This window comes from Acinonyx jubatus, chromosome A2 (assembly GCF_027475565.1).
Source record: "Acinonyx jubatus isolate Ajub_Pintada_27869175 chromosome A2, VMU_Ajub_asm_v1.0, whole genome shotgun sequence".
NCBI classification, from domain to species: Eukaryota; Metazoa; Chordata; class Mammalia; order Carnivora; family Felidae; genus Acinonyx; species Acinonyx jubatus.
In genome coordinates this window covers 124197101-124215105 of record NC_069383.1, presented here as the reverse complement: position 1 = coordinate 124215105, position 18005 = coordinate 124197101, and the positions used below count along the sequence as shown (strand labels likewise).

The 18005-nt window shown below is 39.1% G+C and overlaps 1 pseudogene; it reads left to right on the top strand.

Annotated features, from left to right (window-relative positions):
• The first annotated feature begins 11464 nt into the window (after positions 1-11464).
• Positions 11465-16027, top strand: LOC106969542 (transmembrane protein 230-like; annotated as a pseudogene).
• The last annotated feature ends 1978 nt before the right edge of the window (positions 16028-18005 follow it).

The following is an 18005-nucleotide window of genomic DNA, read 5'->3' as shown; positions in this document are numbered from 1 at the left end:
GAACATGGATAGAGGTAAGAACCACTTTTGTTAGCTCCAATTTGCAATTAAGTTGAGGATCAGTGATTTTGACTAGTACTTTTCAAACTTCAAAGAGGTAAAAAAAAATAGTTACAAACAGAGAGGGAGGGAGGCAAACCATAAGAGCCTCTTAAATACAGAGAACAAACTGAGGGTTAATGTGGGGTGGGGGAGAGGGGAAGATGGGTGATGGGCATTCAGAAGGGCACTTGTTGGCATGGGCACTGGGTGTTGTTTGGAAGCCAAGTTGACGATAATTTATATTAAAAGAATAAATAAGTAAAAAATAAAACCAAGAAAGAAGAAAAAACAACAACAACAATGACAAAAAAAACAAACTTCAGGGTGCATCAGAATCACTTGGAATACTTGTTAAACTACAGATTCATGAACCACATCCTCAGAGATACCGATTCAGCACTTTTGTAGTGGGGGTCAACACTGCAATTTTAATAAGGTCCCTCTCAATGCAGATTCCACAGGTCTTGTGTCTGCACTTAGAGTAGTGTTAACTTAAATAATGGTGAAATTAACTCTGTGTATGTGTGTGTGTGTATGTATATGTATACATATACATACATGTGTGTATATACACAATAGATGTGTGTGTATATATGTATATGTGTGTGTGTGTGTGTGTGTGTGTGTGTGTATATATATATATATATATATATATATATATATATTGGTTTTTACTCTTTTGGTTGCATCCATGTTCCCAGTTTGTCAGTTCTACTAAAAGTTGGAACATGTGAACTTCCTGCACCATACATTGAGACCAATCTTGCCCAGTAGTAAGGGGAAGAATAAGAAATCCAAGTCAGTAGCTCAAAGTTTAGCATCTTGTAATCCTTGATACCACTCCTACTATAATGTCTTGTCTTGTTGCTTGTAACTCACTGCCCAAGCCCCTTCCCCTTTATCTCACCATTTTGGACCCTGCATTGAGGATTTCTTATTTTTGATACACCTGATCCTTTCCTCTGTCCCCAACCTGGGAAGTGGGATCATGCCTTGTTTCCTAGGTTCATTCAAAGAACTAAGCCTTCTCAGTTACTCTTGGAATTCTTCCTGCTTCCTGCTCCTAAATTCACACATGCAACCTACAAACTTCCTATTGTATTTGTCTTTTGAGTTTCTTTCATGCTTGTTGATGGTCTCTCTCTATGCTGGTGATTTTCCATCGGCTATCCCTAGACTCATACTCATTTTCTGCTCTGTGCCTGTCTGAGGAGGATGATTGCGTGTGCACTGCATCACCTGGGCTCTCTTGCTGGTTGGCTTCCTGTACACCCGGGTTCTCAGAGTAGGATCCCTACCCCAGTAGCATTACCATTACCTGGAAACTTCATGGTTAGTCCTGCAAATTTCAGGGCCCCACTCAAAAGCTAGTAAATCAGGAACTCTGGAGGTGGGGCCCAGCCGTCTGTATTTCAACAAGCCTTTCAGATGATTCTGATGTTAAAGTTAGAGAACCCCTGCCATTGGGTTTTGGCCAGTGGCCAGTACTGGCAGGAAATCTACAAACACACAGGGAGAGGAGTAAGCTTTTTTCGTTCTATACTTGTTTCTTTCCCTGGGCCGAAATTTGGCAAAGGCTGCCTGCCTCCATAATTACAGAGCTCATCTCATCTGGCGTTGCTGCCTGTTTGTAGCTCACTCTGTTCTCCAACACTGTCATTTCCTCCTCTTCCCTCTTCAAACTTGAGTGTGCTAATGGCTTTTGTTGCTGCTAGGCTTTCAGTCTGAATGTTCAGTGTCGTTTCTAGTAAACTCATCTGTGCATTGGTAAATTGTTTCTTCCTTAAATCACCTGACTGGCTTCTGTTTCCTACTGTGACCCCCGGAGAATGCTGTCTGTAGATTTCTCCTTCCTAGCTTTCTGTACCCTAACCCATCCCACCAAAGCCCTGGACCAGACCTTGACAGGTAATAGAGTTGGAATAGATACCATTTACTTGAAGGTTTGGTTTCAAACAGAGGTAATGTTAAGAACAGAAAGGCCTTACAGGTTGTGGTATCAGGAAGACAGAGCCCTCCCTAGAGTTTCTGCAATGACCTGCACAGGCAACTTCTCACCTAGTACATACACACACGATTATATACATATATTTGTATATGCACGATGTGTGTGCAGTGTGTAGTTGTGCATGCCAAAAGAAAAAATGAGCTCTTCTGGCAAAATGAGAAGTGAAACCCTGAAAATCTCCTGGCAGCTGCTTCTGATGTCAGAATACATTTGTCAGAGAAACAATAGTATCTGGTTTGGAGAGCAATTCTGTTTGGGGGATGTGGGGGCAGAACAAGGGAGATTTAGCAAGAATGTGAACTAGATCATAAACCCAACTGAATGTTAATGCAGATGGTCTGCTTCCAAGTTCAGTGGTCTTGCCTAGTCAGCGTTGTTCTATTTGTGTCTTAGTCCATCCAGGCTGCTATAACAAAATACCACAGACTGGGGAGCTTATAAACAAGTGAAATTTATTTCTTACAGTTCCAGATGCTGGAAGTCTGAGATCAGGGTGCCAGCATGTCAGGTGAAGGCCTCCTTCTGGGTCACAAACTTGCTCTTGTATCCTCATGTGGTAGAAGGGGCAAGGGAGTTCTCTGGCCTCTCTTTTATAAGGGCACTAATTCCATTCGTGAGGGCGCCAACCTTATGACCTCATTATTTCCCAAAGGTTCCACTTCCTAATGCCATCACCTTGGGCATTAGGTTTTCAACATACGAATTTTAAGGAGACACAAGTATTCAGTGTCTGTTTTGTTTTTAATCTCTTCTGTATGAAAGCCTTCAGAGCCGGTTAAATGTAATAATAAGCATTCACACAGAAGATTATTTCTCCCAAGGCAGGGTCATCAGTGAGTGGGAAAATGAACTTGGCACCACATGCAGAGAATAGTCTTAAACATACTCATATTAACTATGCAGTCTGACTCTAGCTTAGGATCAAAATGAGAAAGTGCTGTAGTTACACAAACCAGGTCTTGTAAAGTATCTATAATAAAAGCAGACATGACTTTTTTTTCCCCCTAAAAGTACCAGCAATACTTGTCACGATAGAAACCTGTCTCCTAAGAATATGGTATGAATTGGCATGAACCTCATTTCACAGATGAGGAAACTAAAAGCAGGCAAGGGAAGTCCTAGTAGCAAATATTTAGCAGGAAATGAACAGAAAAAAAATTACTATCTCACCATATCAAGGAATTATTATCTGTTATAGGTTTGTCTATATTTTTTCCTAACCAATCTGTATGTTTACATTTTTGTTTTAATTTACCAGGGTCTTTATTTGAGTTTGACTCTGCAAATGTTTCTTATAACAATGCTGTTTTTAAAAAACATTTTTTTATTGTGGTAAAAAACACATGATATGAAATGTACCATCTTAACCATTTTAACTGTTCAGTTCAGTAATGCTAAGTATATTATCACTGTTGTGTAATCAATCTCCAGAACTATTTTATCTTACAAAAGTGGAACTCTATATCCAGTAAATACCTCTCCTGCTGTTTTTTTAAAGCACACATTGGATTTCTTCTCTTCATTCATATTTTATGTTCTTAAATAACCCACCCCAACTAATGTTGATTTTTAAATAAATATTTCTCTCTACTAAAATACATTTACTTTATAAATATTTTTTAAACTTGATCTCTGTGAGACACCATGTCTGCAATTGTAAGCAAAATAGATGCATTCCTTGTCATCATGGGGCAAAATCTGTGATGCAGTGATTATAAGAACATAAAAAAATGGTAGTTACATTGACTGACATAACAGTATAAATAATAATGAAAACAATACCATTGAATCCCAGGATTTGTTTTCTCAAGAGATGCTATGAAATTGTGACTCTTAAATCCTCAAACTTATAATTGAATATGTCAAGGACAGATTTTTGCTCATCTATTTTGATAGTTCTCACCTGCTCTAGAGACCTGCCCACCCCCCACGTGACTCCCCAGTCTGCGCAATGACTACCTGCCTTGGCAGTTCCACTTGCAAAGCTATTCACTTTAGCTTCTAACGAGGGCCAGCCGGAATGGGATTGCAGGCAGACATAATCTATGCACCCGTATCTAATGGCGCTCAAGAATGACAACACAATCTTGAAACGACTTACCCGCTTTCTACCAAAGGCCTCTAGAGTTTCCCATATCACCATGGATAATTATTACTTTGCTTCTCCAGACTACACCTCATCTACCTATTACACACACACACACACACACACACACCAAGGACAACAAAACCCAAAACCCAGCCTGGAGATGTGTAACAGCGTAAGATACTGGAGTGAGACAGGCTGCCGTGTAGGTCTTGCACTTACTGTGTGACAATGGGCAAGTTGTTTAACCTCAGTTTCCTAAACTAGACTTCCCCTAGTTCATAGATGTGAAGATCTTCGAATAATTCCTGGACCATTACCTAAGTCCCGTAAGCATTATATACGTATTCGCTACTGGAAGCTCCGTGGTTTGGTGAACTAGATAGTAATTTGTAACTGGTGCCCAACTATATATAATTCACCATATTCCCCAATTCCACTGCATGCCTACCTACACTCTGTTTAGATGCCTAAGTTTACAAAACTTTTCATTCCACCTAGATGACATAGCTCTGAGTAGAAAGAAAACACTTTTAGCCAGTAAAATACCCTTGGGACCAAAGAGTTCTAGGCAGAAAAGTCCAGGTGCCCTCTTAAAGCCAGATCACTGTCACAGAATGGGCTTTGGAAGGATGACCTAGTTTCTAAGCTCACAATGTTTTCATATCTATTCTTCTGGTTATCCCTGGTACCTAGAAAGAAAGTTCTTGTGCTTTGCCACTCTTACCACTTTCCATAGCTTTGTTCACTGCACGACTGCTGTTACCAGACAATTTCTCCTGGACGGAGGCATATCGTTCATGATTCTCATCTACTATGGATGGTCTCCAACATTTCTTCCAGTTAAAGTTCTTATAATTTTAGTAATTCTTTGTTTAGCAAAAGGCTGTCACAACACCTGTGACTTCCATATCTACATGTTAATAGCATTTCTGTCTTTGATTCTGAATGTAAAAGTCATATCCTCTAGAAAGCTTATGCTAAGTCTTCCCCCAACGTGTTTAAATTTGGTTGTTATGCTTTTCTATACCTAGTATTTGATGCCTTTTCATGGTTACATTGAACATATTTGCATTATTTGTTCTACTCTGTCTTCTCCATTAGACTCTATGCTTCACAGAGATGATCAAGTTTGCTGGTCTTATTTTATTTTATTTTATTTTATTTTTTGCTGAGGACAACTCTAACTTTGGTCATAGTTGCCAGAATCTAAAACATACCTTAATTTTTATAAAATGTTAGTGTTTTCAAGATTCTTCCATTTATTTTCTTTTGATTTTTATTTCTACTTAATGTTCATAATCCTTATCTCTAGATCAATTATGTAAGACAATCCAGATTGTGGTTTATTTTTGAAGAACTATGAACTGAATTGAGGGAACTCTTACACAAAATTCCCCATAGAAGCTCCAGTGGTTTTGCTATTACACTATAATCCCCGTTAAACATCTGACTCTCCATTATGGGAAATTTGCTTTGGCAGAATTCAAACAGAATGAACATAAATCTGAATGAAATATGTTCGTGTGACTCATTAGTCCAGCTCCCTTGCCTCACTTAAATATATAGTACCTGTTAATTCCTACTAGGTTCTTTCACAGTTTTAAATGTATCTGTGGACTCTTATCTTAAACATTATGTGCCATCTTCAAAATTCTTTAAGGCTTATGCCCTAGATTTAAACAGAATGTTCTTACAAGGCAATAATTTCTACAAAGACGTGATTTAAAAAAAAAAACATTTTACCCCCCTCTATTAACAACTTTCCAGAAAATTAGAAATAAGGAGATTATTATTATTGTTATTCCTGGTGAGTTAACTGCAACATTATATTTCATGAAATGATTCCTTTCTTATTAAAAATAAAAACATCAACACTAGCAACAGCAATTAGCATTTATTGAGCCCTGACTAAATGTCTAGGATTTATTTGAGTTTTATATTTTTTATGTATGAGTCTCACAATAATTCTATTAAGCATATATTAGTGTTACTATTCATACATGAAGAAGTAGGCTGCACACAAGTAGAATGCACTCAATATGAGTTGGTAAATGAAAGGAGATTTCAAAACCAGTTCCTTCTGGGTCCAGGGTTCATGTACTTTCAGTAAGAGCTGCCTCAAATGTGTAATCATTATTTAAAGCTAGAAAACAAACAAACTTTGTCTGAGTACTTTGTAAAACTTTACAAATCAGAAAAGCATAGTGATGTAATGTTAACCGAGAAAGGACAGACTCCATCTGAGCACAGAATTGGGACGAACCATCCAGATGTAGCTTCTATGGTATCTTTTTACAGAATGGAAGAAGACAAAGACAGGGGTTTTATATAGTCTTTATGTAGTGCCCAATATAGTCTTATAACATGACATTTCATTCTATTCCTATTCTAAACTTAGAAGGATCAGAACATAGACAAATATAGCTGTTATGAGAAGAGAACAGATTCTCCCTTCATAAAAACTGATGTGTTAAGATGAATAATAGGTGAAAAAAAAGCAGACTTCTTACTTATAATGAGATCAGATAACAACCAAGAATAAGTTAAGTGTTTTGCTAAATGAAAAAGAAAAAAAAGGAAAGAAGTTAAGAAATGATGGATAACAAAATGTTTAGTTATATACTTAAAGTTAAAATTCTTAATAGAATAGTATTGAGTTTTTTGAGTAGTAATGGTTAGGAATCCATTCAGCTGCAGGTAGCAGAAAAACCAACCACAAATAGCTTGAAGCAGTTCTTCTAAAACATGGCTGATTTTAGAATTACCCAGACAGCATTTAAAATGAGTGAATATTGGCCTCCACTTCTTTCTGTTTCTGGTGAAACTGGTCTCTTCCTGTATAAGTATTTTTTTTTTAATTCTCTTAGTCATTCTATTGCAGTCTATGTATCAGTTATCTCTTGGTGCATAATGAATTGTCCCAAAACTTAGCAACTTCAAACAATAAATATTACTATCTTACATGTTTAGGTCATGAATCTTGGTACAGTTGAGCTGGGTACCTGCGGCTTAGGCTCTGTCCCAAGACTAATCAAGGTATCAGTTGGGACTACAGTTGTGTCCAGCTTCAGCTGAGGGGAGGATCTGCTTCTTAGCCCTCTCACACTGATGAGTCTTTTGGGGTGATAGTGGGGTCTGGAGCCGACAACCAGGAAAGAATTCTTGAAGATGACTTTTGTTCCAAAAGGTGATTTTATTGGGGCGCTTGGGTGGCTCAGTCGGTTAAGCATCCGACTTTGGCTCAGGTCATGATCTCGCAGTTTGTGAGTTCGGGCCCCATGTCAGGCTCTGTGCTGACAGCTCGGAGCCTGGAGCCTGCTTCAGGTTCTGTCTCCCTCTGTCTCTGACCCTCCACCCGTTCATGCTCTGTCTCTCCCTGTCTCAAAAATAAATAAATGTTAAAAAAATTAAAAAAAAAAGTTAAAAAAAAACACAAAAGGTGATTTTATTAAAGCACAGGGACAGGACCTGTGGGCTGAAAGAGCTGCCTTGGGACCATGAGGAGAGACTGATTATATACTATGGGGTTGGGGGAAGTAAAGTCCTGATGAAGTTTCCAAAGAGATTTTCATATGCTAACGAAGACTCCCAGGATCCCATAGGCCTAGCTATTGTCAAGCTAATGTTGTTTTTCCCTCTAGCAAAGCATTAACGTTAAGACAGTGGGAGGTCATGGAGAAACGTTTTACTCTGCCAGCCTCAAGTATTTGTCAACGGGCTGCAGGTTATAAGGAAATTTAATTTTACCTGCCATTTCCTTTTTGCCTTTGTTCCCAGACACTATGGAGAGAAGGGTTGGGGCTCCAGGAAACTGAGTCTACAGGTTCCTGGAGATTGGACTATTGATGATTGCCTTTTTCTTGTACTTTACTAAGATATATGTAAACTGATGGAGACTCAAGTCCTGCAGGACTGTGATCACCATCAGTTAACCATTTGTTTTTCCCCTTTCCTTTGTTCTTGGGTAGCCAGGAGTGCCCAGGGAATGTCGCACATATCCCACCTGGGGGTGGTGGGTGTCTGCCACCTTGTCAGCTTGCCTTATGCTCCCTCATTAACATGGTTGTTGGGTAGCCTCAATCCCTGAGTCCCTGTGGGTTTTTGCAGAGACACCAATGTTTTTGCCATGTGAGCCTCTCCAAAGAACAGCTCCCAGTATGACACCTTAAAATAGGTGATCCAGAGAGCAAGAAAGAGTACCCCATATGAAAGCCATGGTCATGTGTAACCCAATCTTGGAAGTGACATCCCTTCACTTTTAACATACTCTGTTCTTGAGAAGCAAGCCACTAGGTCTAAGTCACTCCCAAGGGGAGAGATTACAAAAACATTGGAATACCAGAGAGTGAAGACCATTGAGGGACATCTTAGAGATAGCCTAAGGCAGCCAGGAATCAGAATTGGCTTAAATAAAGAGAGCTTTTTCTTTCTCACATAACAAGAAGCCAGAGAGAGGCTCAGTAGCTGAAAATGTTCAGGGCTGCCAAGAAAGCAGAATGCCAGTCATCTCCTGGCATTTGACAGGGACAAGGGGAGAGAGGAAGAAGGAGGTCTATGCCAGACATGCCTCTCCTTTTTATTAGGGAAGCTAATACCTTCTTGTGTCTTCCTGGAAGACATTTGTTTGTGTCACTTGGGCTCCCGTAAATAGAGGTGGAAGTGAGTGGTGGATGTTTACCCTCAACCTTGATATAGGAGCAGCAAGGGAGCCTGGGGTAGTGAACAGCTTTTGAGTGCCCATCAATAGTGCGTGCACACAGTGCATACATTTCTTTGTATGTTCCTCTTCACTGTATCTTAATTTCAGTTTGTAAACTGAAGTGCGAATTAGTGTTAGTACAATAAATGTACTAAAGTCCATTATTTCCCGTAGCTTCAAACATATCACAATATACTCTTGAACCAGAAAGGAGCAAAACACCTTCAAGCAGCTGAAAGAGCTTTAATCAAGTTCGTGCGCCTAAATTTACAGGAAATGCCTCAGACCTTCATTTTCAGTTTCATTTATGAGTTTTTAATTCACAGTGCTAACAGAATTAATGATTAACTCATTCCACAGCTTGAAAAATAGGTTTGCCTCAGTTTTTGCCTAAAGGGTAAACTTAATATTTTAGCATTTTATAAAAGGGCTTTCCTAATGTGGTCACAACCTTTGTTCATTGTCTTACTCCTCACTGCTTCTTCCACACACTCTTGTCTCCAGCAACTCATGTGTTCGGAGAATAACATCTTCTTCTTGACCTTGCTGCTCTCTCTCTGCCTGCAGTGTCCTTCCTGACTCATCTTTCAAGGTCTACATCACATCAAACAATCTCAGATGCCTACAGGGACAGAGAAACAATGCAAATGAGAAGAATGTGCTGGTGGATGCATATTAAACACATAGAAATAACTCTTGCAACAAGAGATATGCTCTATCCCATTTTTTTCTTAACATTTTCTCTCTTCTTGGTTGTTCTTTTAGACAAAAGAATTTTGATGGAAACATAATGATCAGCCTAGGCTCATCACTGCTGTGTGGGATATGGCTACAGTATTGTCGTATCTTCTATTTCCTTTAATTTTGGGGGGGGGGGTAGTAATTAGAAATCCATAGTTCTGTGGAGTATTTTGTCTTGTTTTTGGTGTGTTTGTTTCTTTTTTGTTTGTTTGTTTTTAGAGAGATTGGGAGCACGGAAGAGCGGGAGAGGAGCAGAGATTGAGAGAGAGAGAATCTAAAGCGGGCTCCATACTCAGCGCAGAGCCTGATGTGGGGCTCAATCTCACAACGCTGGGACCATGACCTGAGTGGAAATCAAGAGTCAGATGTTCAACTGACTGAGCCAGCCAGGTGCCCCAGAAATCCATAGTTTAATATGAAGCATCCCATTTTAAAATCCAGGTATATGAATATACATATTTATCATTTAATTATTTTAATGGAGAAAGAAAACATTCTACATGCTGCATTAAATACATCTGTAGTCTGGAATCAGCCTGCTGACTGCTAGTTTGCAAGCCTATATCAAAATAATTTCTTTTTTGGAGTCTTTCCTAAATGTCCAAGCTAGTTTTTTCCCCCACTGTGCTCCAGAAGTAGCAGGCTGACCTCCAAAATAACACTTTGTATATTCTACACCTGTGGTGTGTATGTAAGTCTTTACCAGGACTGTGATATTGGAGAGCTGAGTCTGCACATTTTGACCGAATTCCCAGCATAGCACATGGAGTTCATCTCATAGTTGATACCTTGTAAGTGCCTGATGCAGTAATACATCTTGAATGAATAAAGGAATCCAATAAAGAAATGGAGTTGATATGGAGTTGATGTGGAGAGCACATGATCTAGTTAGAGAACAAATAGGCTTTGATTTAGCAATGAAATACTTGCAGGAGAAATTTCCTGGATGGACTCCTTGGACAGAAGCATTGGATAGTGGCCCAAGATTCATGCATTTCACACATATGTGTTGAAAGCCCATGATTCATCAAGTTCTCTTCTTATTCATGGGAATTCAGAAAACAACAACACAGAAAAAAAATCTTAGTAAGAAAGGAAAGATAAGAAAAGCAAAAAATAAAGCAAGTCATGTTTTCAATTGCTATCATGTATTTTGGGTGGGGTGTAAAATGAAACCAGGATGGAGGGAAATGCTAGCAAGAACCTGATGAATGAGATTGGGCTGTGTACAGATTGAAATAGGCTAGCCATGTTAGCTCTCTGTGAGAAGGGGAACATTTGAGTGAAAACCTTAAGGAAGTAAGGGAGCCATGCAAGTGGATATCTGGAATAAAAGTGATCCAGCAGATGGAACAACAAGTTCAAACCCTGAGGCAAGAGTATACCTATTCAAAGAAAGAGAGCTGGTGGAGGGAGGAGAGAAGAGAGTAGAGATAGGGAGGAAGCCAGATTAGACACATAACAGGAGGCTAAGAGTGAAGATCTCTTAGGACACTTATAAGCATTTTGTAACAACTTTAACTTAAAAAAAATTTTAAGATTTCTTTATTTTTAAAGAGAGAGAGAGAGAGAGACTAAGCACAAGTGGAGGAGGGGCAGAGGGAGAGGGAGACACAGAATCCAAAGCGGGCTCCAGGCTCTGAGCTGTCAGCACAGAGCCTGATACAGGTCTCGAACTCACAAACTGTGAGATCACAACCTGAACTGAAGTAGGATGCTTAACTAACTGCACCACCCAGGCACCCTGTGACAACTTTGACTTTTACTCCAAGGTAGATGGAAGCCATTGGAAGAGCAGAAGAGTGACACGATTTGACATATTTTCATGAGATCCTTCTAGTGATTCTGTTGAGATTGGACTGGATGGGAATAAAAGAGGAGAAGGATGACCACTGAGACAGTGATTGAGGTAATGCAGGCAAACATGATGGCAGTTCAAACCAGTGCTGTGGTCACAGAGGTAAAGAGGCTGATAGACAACTTGGTTTCATACCTCCTTAGGTTATTCACGTAACACCACACTCACTGCAGAATAATTGGGTCACAATGTGACATATCAGCTGAGTCCATGAATATCTTCTCTGGGATCTTTCTAATTTCAGCACAGCCAAAATGAGAATGAAATTGCCTAATCACCATTTATTTCCAACATTTAGGACAATGTCTACCACATATACATTAGATGGATGGGTGGATGGATGGATGCATAATCTGATTGACTTAGAATTTAAGAATTATTCATATTGCTATTTCTCACCATTCAGTGCAATTTGTATTCTTGGAAGCATGAATTGAGAACAGCCACAAGTGCTGATTGTGGCAAATGTGCTGCTGTAAAGCTGGGCTACAAAGACAGCCATTTTGTCCTGTCTGGTGATAAATAGGCATAGTTTGAGTAATGGCAATTAGAGCCAGAATTCAACTGGTGAGTCACTGTGAACACTACTTGAGTGAACTGACGGATTGTGATCATGACTATTCCTCATTTGGAAGCCTGGGGACTTAATGCTTTTGTTTGCCTGTGTTTTCTCCTTGGCACAGTCTGTGAGCCTGGAATGAAAAGATGATTATCTTTAACCAACATCTCATATTCTTTGATTTTCATCAAGCTTTTCACGTTTTCATATGAAGAACATTGAAAATGATTTTTATATAAGACTGACTCAATGACGCTTTTGCAACAAATTGTCTTTTAAAATATAATATGCAGACCTTTTTTCAAAAAGTAAGTCTTGTAATAACTTCATAAAGCAAGAATGTATTAGTTCTTCATCTTCCAAAAATAAATTGAAGCCACTGTCCCTATTTTGATTAAAATAATTTTATACACACTTAGATACATAAAATGCTTTATGAAGGGGCTAACACAAGATTCCACTATAAATCTTAAAACTTTGAAAATTCTGTCACTATTGGATCATCCAAATGAAGAACAATGTCTTTTTTTAGGTATCCCTCGTAAATTTTTTCTCTTAATTTTTCTATAAACAGTTTTGTGTGTTTTGCTATCGAGCAACTTAAATGTATATTTTTTTAGGTCTTGTGGTCATTATTTAAAGTAGGCTGATAAACAACAAAGGCAGTTGATGTCAATAAAACTTAGAAGAATAAATATAAGAACAAAGGGAGAAGAAAATGTGCATCTGCTGAAAGGAAAGATACTGTTGAATACTGATTAGGAAAGTGGTCTGGGAGTTGTTGGAGAAAACCTCTAAAGCATGCAGCTTAATGTACAGCCGCAGTGAAAGGGCAGGGAGAATGCTAGATCATATGGCTGGGGAAAGACAATATAAATCAGATTTGGCATCGTTAATCTAAGTTCAAGTGCTAATGTCACCTAAGGAATTGTTCCCTACTTTGCTCCTGGTCAAGAAAGGTGCAGAACAATGCATTTGCTGCTGAAATGGTGTAGTAATGAGGCAGCTACAGGAATTTAGTGGTCTGTGGTTGGCAAGTAGGAGAAAAAAAAAAGAAGATTCACAACCCTGCTGGTAAGTGCACGCTAAGATGGGTGTCACTGCTCTTTCTTTTCAGATGAGCCATTGGGAGTGAAATAAACAAGAGATATCATCGAGTTCATATTAAACTAAACCCCAAGCCACTTCAGCCAGACTTGATGGAGACTTCCACATTCCCCAAAACCCTCAGATTTCTACCCTTTCAGTTTGTCTAATCTTTCCCCGGAGGATACTTTGCTGCCTCACTTGACAAGTAGTTCTCTTTATTTGGTTTTCTTCCTTTCTTCTTTTATTTATCTGCCTCTTCTCTTATTGGTATGTTATGAGAATTAAAGAGGATACTAAATTTTTTTTTTAATTAATACAATCCTTGGTACATATTAAATGCTCAATTATATGTATTATTATTCAAACAACTACCCATTCTTACCTTTTCTTTATCTCAGTGCAGTCCTTTTTACTCTGGCCATTCTTCCAGTGTATTGTATTCTAGAAACCTACATTTCAGAGCTGAAAGCCTCTGTTGGTAATGTGTTTTACAGGTGTAAAAAAATGGAGTTTCAAGGGAAAAGATGATGAGCCCCAAATCTCAGAGTTGGTGCTTCTATGAAGACTTCTCTCCCATTTTCCATCCAACTTGAATCCTTAGTTTAGGGTTTCCTTACAGGGAATAAAAACACTAGATTCTCTCAATTCTGTCTTTGAAGTATTTTTTCCTGTATATCACGCCCTCCATCCCCATCCTGCCCCCGTATCAACATCATGCTTGGATCATTGCAGTATCTCCCTAGCTCATTTTTTGGCTCCTCTCTCTCTTCGAATCCATTTACTCATCATGAAAGGTCACACTTCTAGAGCCATGACACTTCTGCTGTCACTTTAATCTTCCATGAATGCTCTAACCGAAATTCATATAAATACAAACTCCTTTGCTTCATTCTGAATACTCCTCATCCACTGCCTCTCTTCTTGCTACCGCTCTTCTCCAACACACCTCTCAATGCCAGATGGCCCACTGTTCTTAATATATAATGAATAAGCTACAATTGTGCCCATTTATATGCATTTGCTTAAGTGTTCCCACTACAAAAGTATGTTATAGCACACCACACTATGTTATATATATTATTCTATTTCTTCCTTGCCTAAATTTTATGTATCCTCAATCCAAGGTAATGTGAAATTGAAAAACTGAAAGGGCCAGAAAACCCCAGAAAGTTGTTATGTGTCCATATATACAAGCATATGTATGCTTGTAAACAAACATACTGGTATTTTTTCCTCTGAATTATTATTCCAAAAGCAATATCCTTCACCATCTTGTAAGGAAAAACTTCATGTGAGGATAGGTTCAAAACAAAACAATAATCAAAGCAATTCTTATGTCTGAAATTACCCTACTTGCAGGATCAGTTCTTTGATATTAAAAAAAATGGATTCATTTAACTTGATAAATAAGAGGTTACTAATACCTGATATCCTCTCTTTGCTTGAAAATTGATTTTTTAATGAATTGGTGGAAACTTTGTTTGAATCTTTCTGGTACCATTACCCTTTTCACCTTTGCAAATCTGAGTTGACAGTGCTATAGAATGTTGCAGACAGCAGGATGCATAGTAAAAGATACAGCCATTGGACTGGTTGTCTTATCCACACAGAGCCATCAACAGGCCCCCATAGATTTTCTCTTCCGAACACTTTTGGCACATAAGATCTTCCTAGTATCTTTATGATTATGTTTATGGTTTTTAGATATTATACAAAATATCACAGTACTAGATGTAGACGATGCATTAGATATCAGTGCACTTAACACATGTAGGCAAATTTAAAATGATCTGTGAAACATTGGGGTGCATGGGTGCTTCAGTCAGTTAAGCGATGGCCTATTGATTTCAGCTCAGGTCATGATCTCACAGTTCATGGCAATGAGCCCTGCATTGGGCTCTGTGCTAACTGCATGAAGCCTGCTTGGGATTCTCTCTCTCCCTCTCTTTCTGCCCTTCTCGCACATGTACGATCTCTCTCGAAATAAATAACCTTTAAAAAAAAATAAATTATTGATAGTATACTGAAGGACGAGGGGGCAGTTAGGTGAGGCATACCATGAGGACTCAGGTGCTTCTGCTGCCAATGGGCAGTGAGCTGTTGGTGCATGGGTGGCTTAGTGCGGCTCTCCAACTGTAGCTGTGTCAGCCTGTTATGATGCTCTCTCCTACATCCTGGCTGCTGGAATCCTCAATACTAAAGTGAAATGTTCAAGGCTCTCCAGCACAGATAATGGCTACATTGACCTTCAGTTTAAGAAAAGCCCTCCTGGGGTGTCTGGTGGCTCAGTCAGTTAGTTAGGCGACCGACTTAGGCTCAGGTCATGATCTCACAGTCCGTGGGTTCTATCCCTGTGTTGGGCTCTGTGCTGACAGCTCAGAGCCTGCAGCCTGCTTTGGATTCTCTGTCTCCCTCTCTCTCTGCCCCTCCCCTGCTGGCACTCTCTCTCTCTCTCTCTCTCTCTCTCTCTCAAAAATAAATAAACATTAAAAAAATTAAAAAAGAAAAAAAAAGCCCTACTAAGATCCCATATAAGGTCATTATGCTTGCTAAGCCCTGGTTTGGATTGGTGCCTTTCTCATTGCCATAGGCTCCCTTCTGCTGGTGGGCTATATCAGCGAAGGAGTGGGGAGTGGGGGGAGGGAAAACAGGCTTGTCCAGTCCTGATCCTTGGCACCCTGGTGCTCCTGCCAGAATTTGACCACCTGTGCATGGCCTACTATGCGTCCAAAGGCTACCAGTGTTACTCCTACAATGACATTCCGGATTTTGATGAGTAGCACCCATCCTCAACCCTGAGGGGATGAGTCACAGATGGGACTGAGCCCAGCTTTAAGATATTGAGCAGAAACTGTGACTAAGGGCTAAGGAGTTCTGCACTTTGCAGATGATAAATGAAAAATGGCCAGATTTTATGGGTCCAACCCCAAGATGTCAGCTGAGCTTACAATAACAAATTAACTGATTAGGACACGCTCTAGTTTTCATCTTCTGGCCCTGGCAAAAGCTGACAAGTTTTTCCACATGTATAGGTATCTTGCAAGAGTAGCAACATTAGTGGTGTGGGAAAGCAGGAGGTTATTCTGTCGTGGAAAGTGTCATTGCTACCTTCCTCTTTGGAGTTGAGCATTTCTTTTAAATAGTCCTCATTGTCAATTTGTTCTGGCGGGAAATGGAAGAATTTAGTATGTCAAATTGCATATCATTAGTAATTCATTTTGAAAACATTTGAGTCTCTTACCCGTGTACGCATCTCTAACTTTGTGTTCTAGTGGAACACCTTGGCAAAAACAAGTGTTGGTGTGGGTGTATCCGTTAATATTTTTTACTTGCTTCCTTATTAACAGTAGCCAGGACTTTTTTTAATCTCAGAGCAAGTTTCCAAAAGGTAAACACTGTCTCTGTTCACCAGTCCTTGGTCAGCTTGATTTGGTCCACCAGTAAACTGGCCAGCATACAATTTGGGTCATTCTGTTCTTTGTTGTTCATGATGTTCTGTATATCATGCCTTTAAGGGCTGGACTTTTGGCTGTTTTCTGAGGGGAAAAAATGTAGATAAGTGGTTATTATTTACCGATTACAAGCCTGTTGCTAGCACCTTGTATTATGATGTCATCTGCTGAAGATCACAAAACTCAGCCTAGATCCCTAGAGGACTAGACTGCCTTAGTTCGATTCTGTTTTCTAGCTTGCAAAAAGTGACATATTCAAAAAAATTAAAACGCCGAAATCTAAAAAATACAAATAGTAATAACAAAACATTGATAATATAAAGTCATTACTGTCTTCCTCCTAGGCAAAGACAGAGACTGTTTCACTTCACCTGAAAGCAAATTTTAAAGGTGTAATTTTTTAAGCTGATAAAATCCTCAGGTTTTATAAAGTGTACCCTGGGATAGTGTGCTAACATAGCAAATTATTCAGTCTTCGAATTTGAACTAGAACTTATTCCTGAAGTTCACTGCACAGGGTAGTCTGTTTCTCAGTTTTTCCTTGCCAAGTGACATGACCTTGAATTGTTCCCAGCTCCAGGTTTGCAAATAAAAAGCACTAGCTGATACCCAATGAACTCTGCAGTGGTAGACTGTAACATAGCTTTTTGAAAATTCAAAGGGTGGTTCTTAACATTTTATCTGACATTAAAGGAGGCGTGCCACAATCTGAAAATAGACCTTTTGGTCTTTAAACAGTAGCTATGAAAAAAGATATACACATCATCCCTACCAACTTAGCAAAATGTGTTTCTGTTTTGATATATGGTGGTCCTTTCTGCGGTTGTATTTCACCGCAGCAATATCACCAGGATATTTTTTTAATGTGTTCATTAATTTTCTTTATAACTAATGCTGTTTCTGGGCTCATATTTTGAATTTAAGGTAGAACACTAAAGAAATTTATTTTTCTTATAATGTAACTTCAAATGCATTTGTACATAGCCTGGAGTTGGAATGACAAATTACAAGTCAGAATTACAAATTGCAAACTTGGAGGACAATATTAAAGATTTATTTAAATATATGAGATATAAAGAATGCTGATAGTTTGAGGTGTGGTTTTTTTCTGAATTAAATTAAGTAAATTCTATCCATGTCCTATTTTTAATTTTTTTTCAATGTTTATTTATTTTTGACAGAGAGAGAGAGAGAGAGAGAGAGAGAGAGAGCAGGGGAGAGGCAGAGAGAGAGGGAGACACAGCATCCAAGGCAGGGTCCAGGTTCTGAGCTGTCAGCACAGAACCCGATGCAGGGCTTGAACCCATGGACTGTGAGATCATGACCTGAGCCAAAGTCGGAAACTAAACCAAATGAGCCACCCAGGTGCCCCATCCATGTCCTATTTTATTCAGGAATTAGAGCCATCACTAACAGAGCATCATAGAGTCTGATATACTGGATCAAATGCAGGCTCAATAATTTTGTA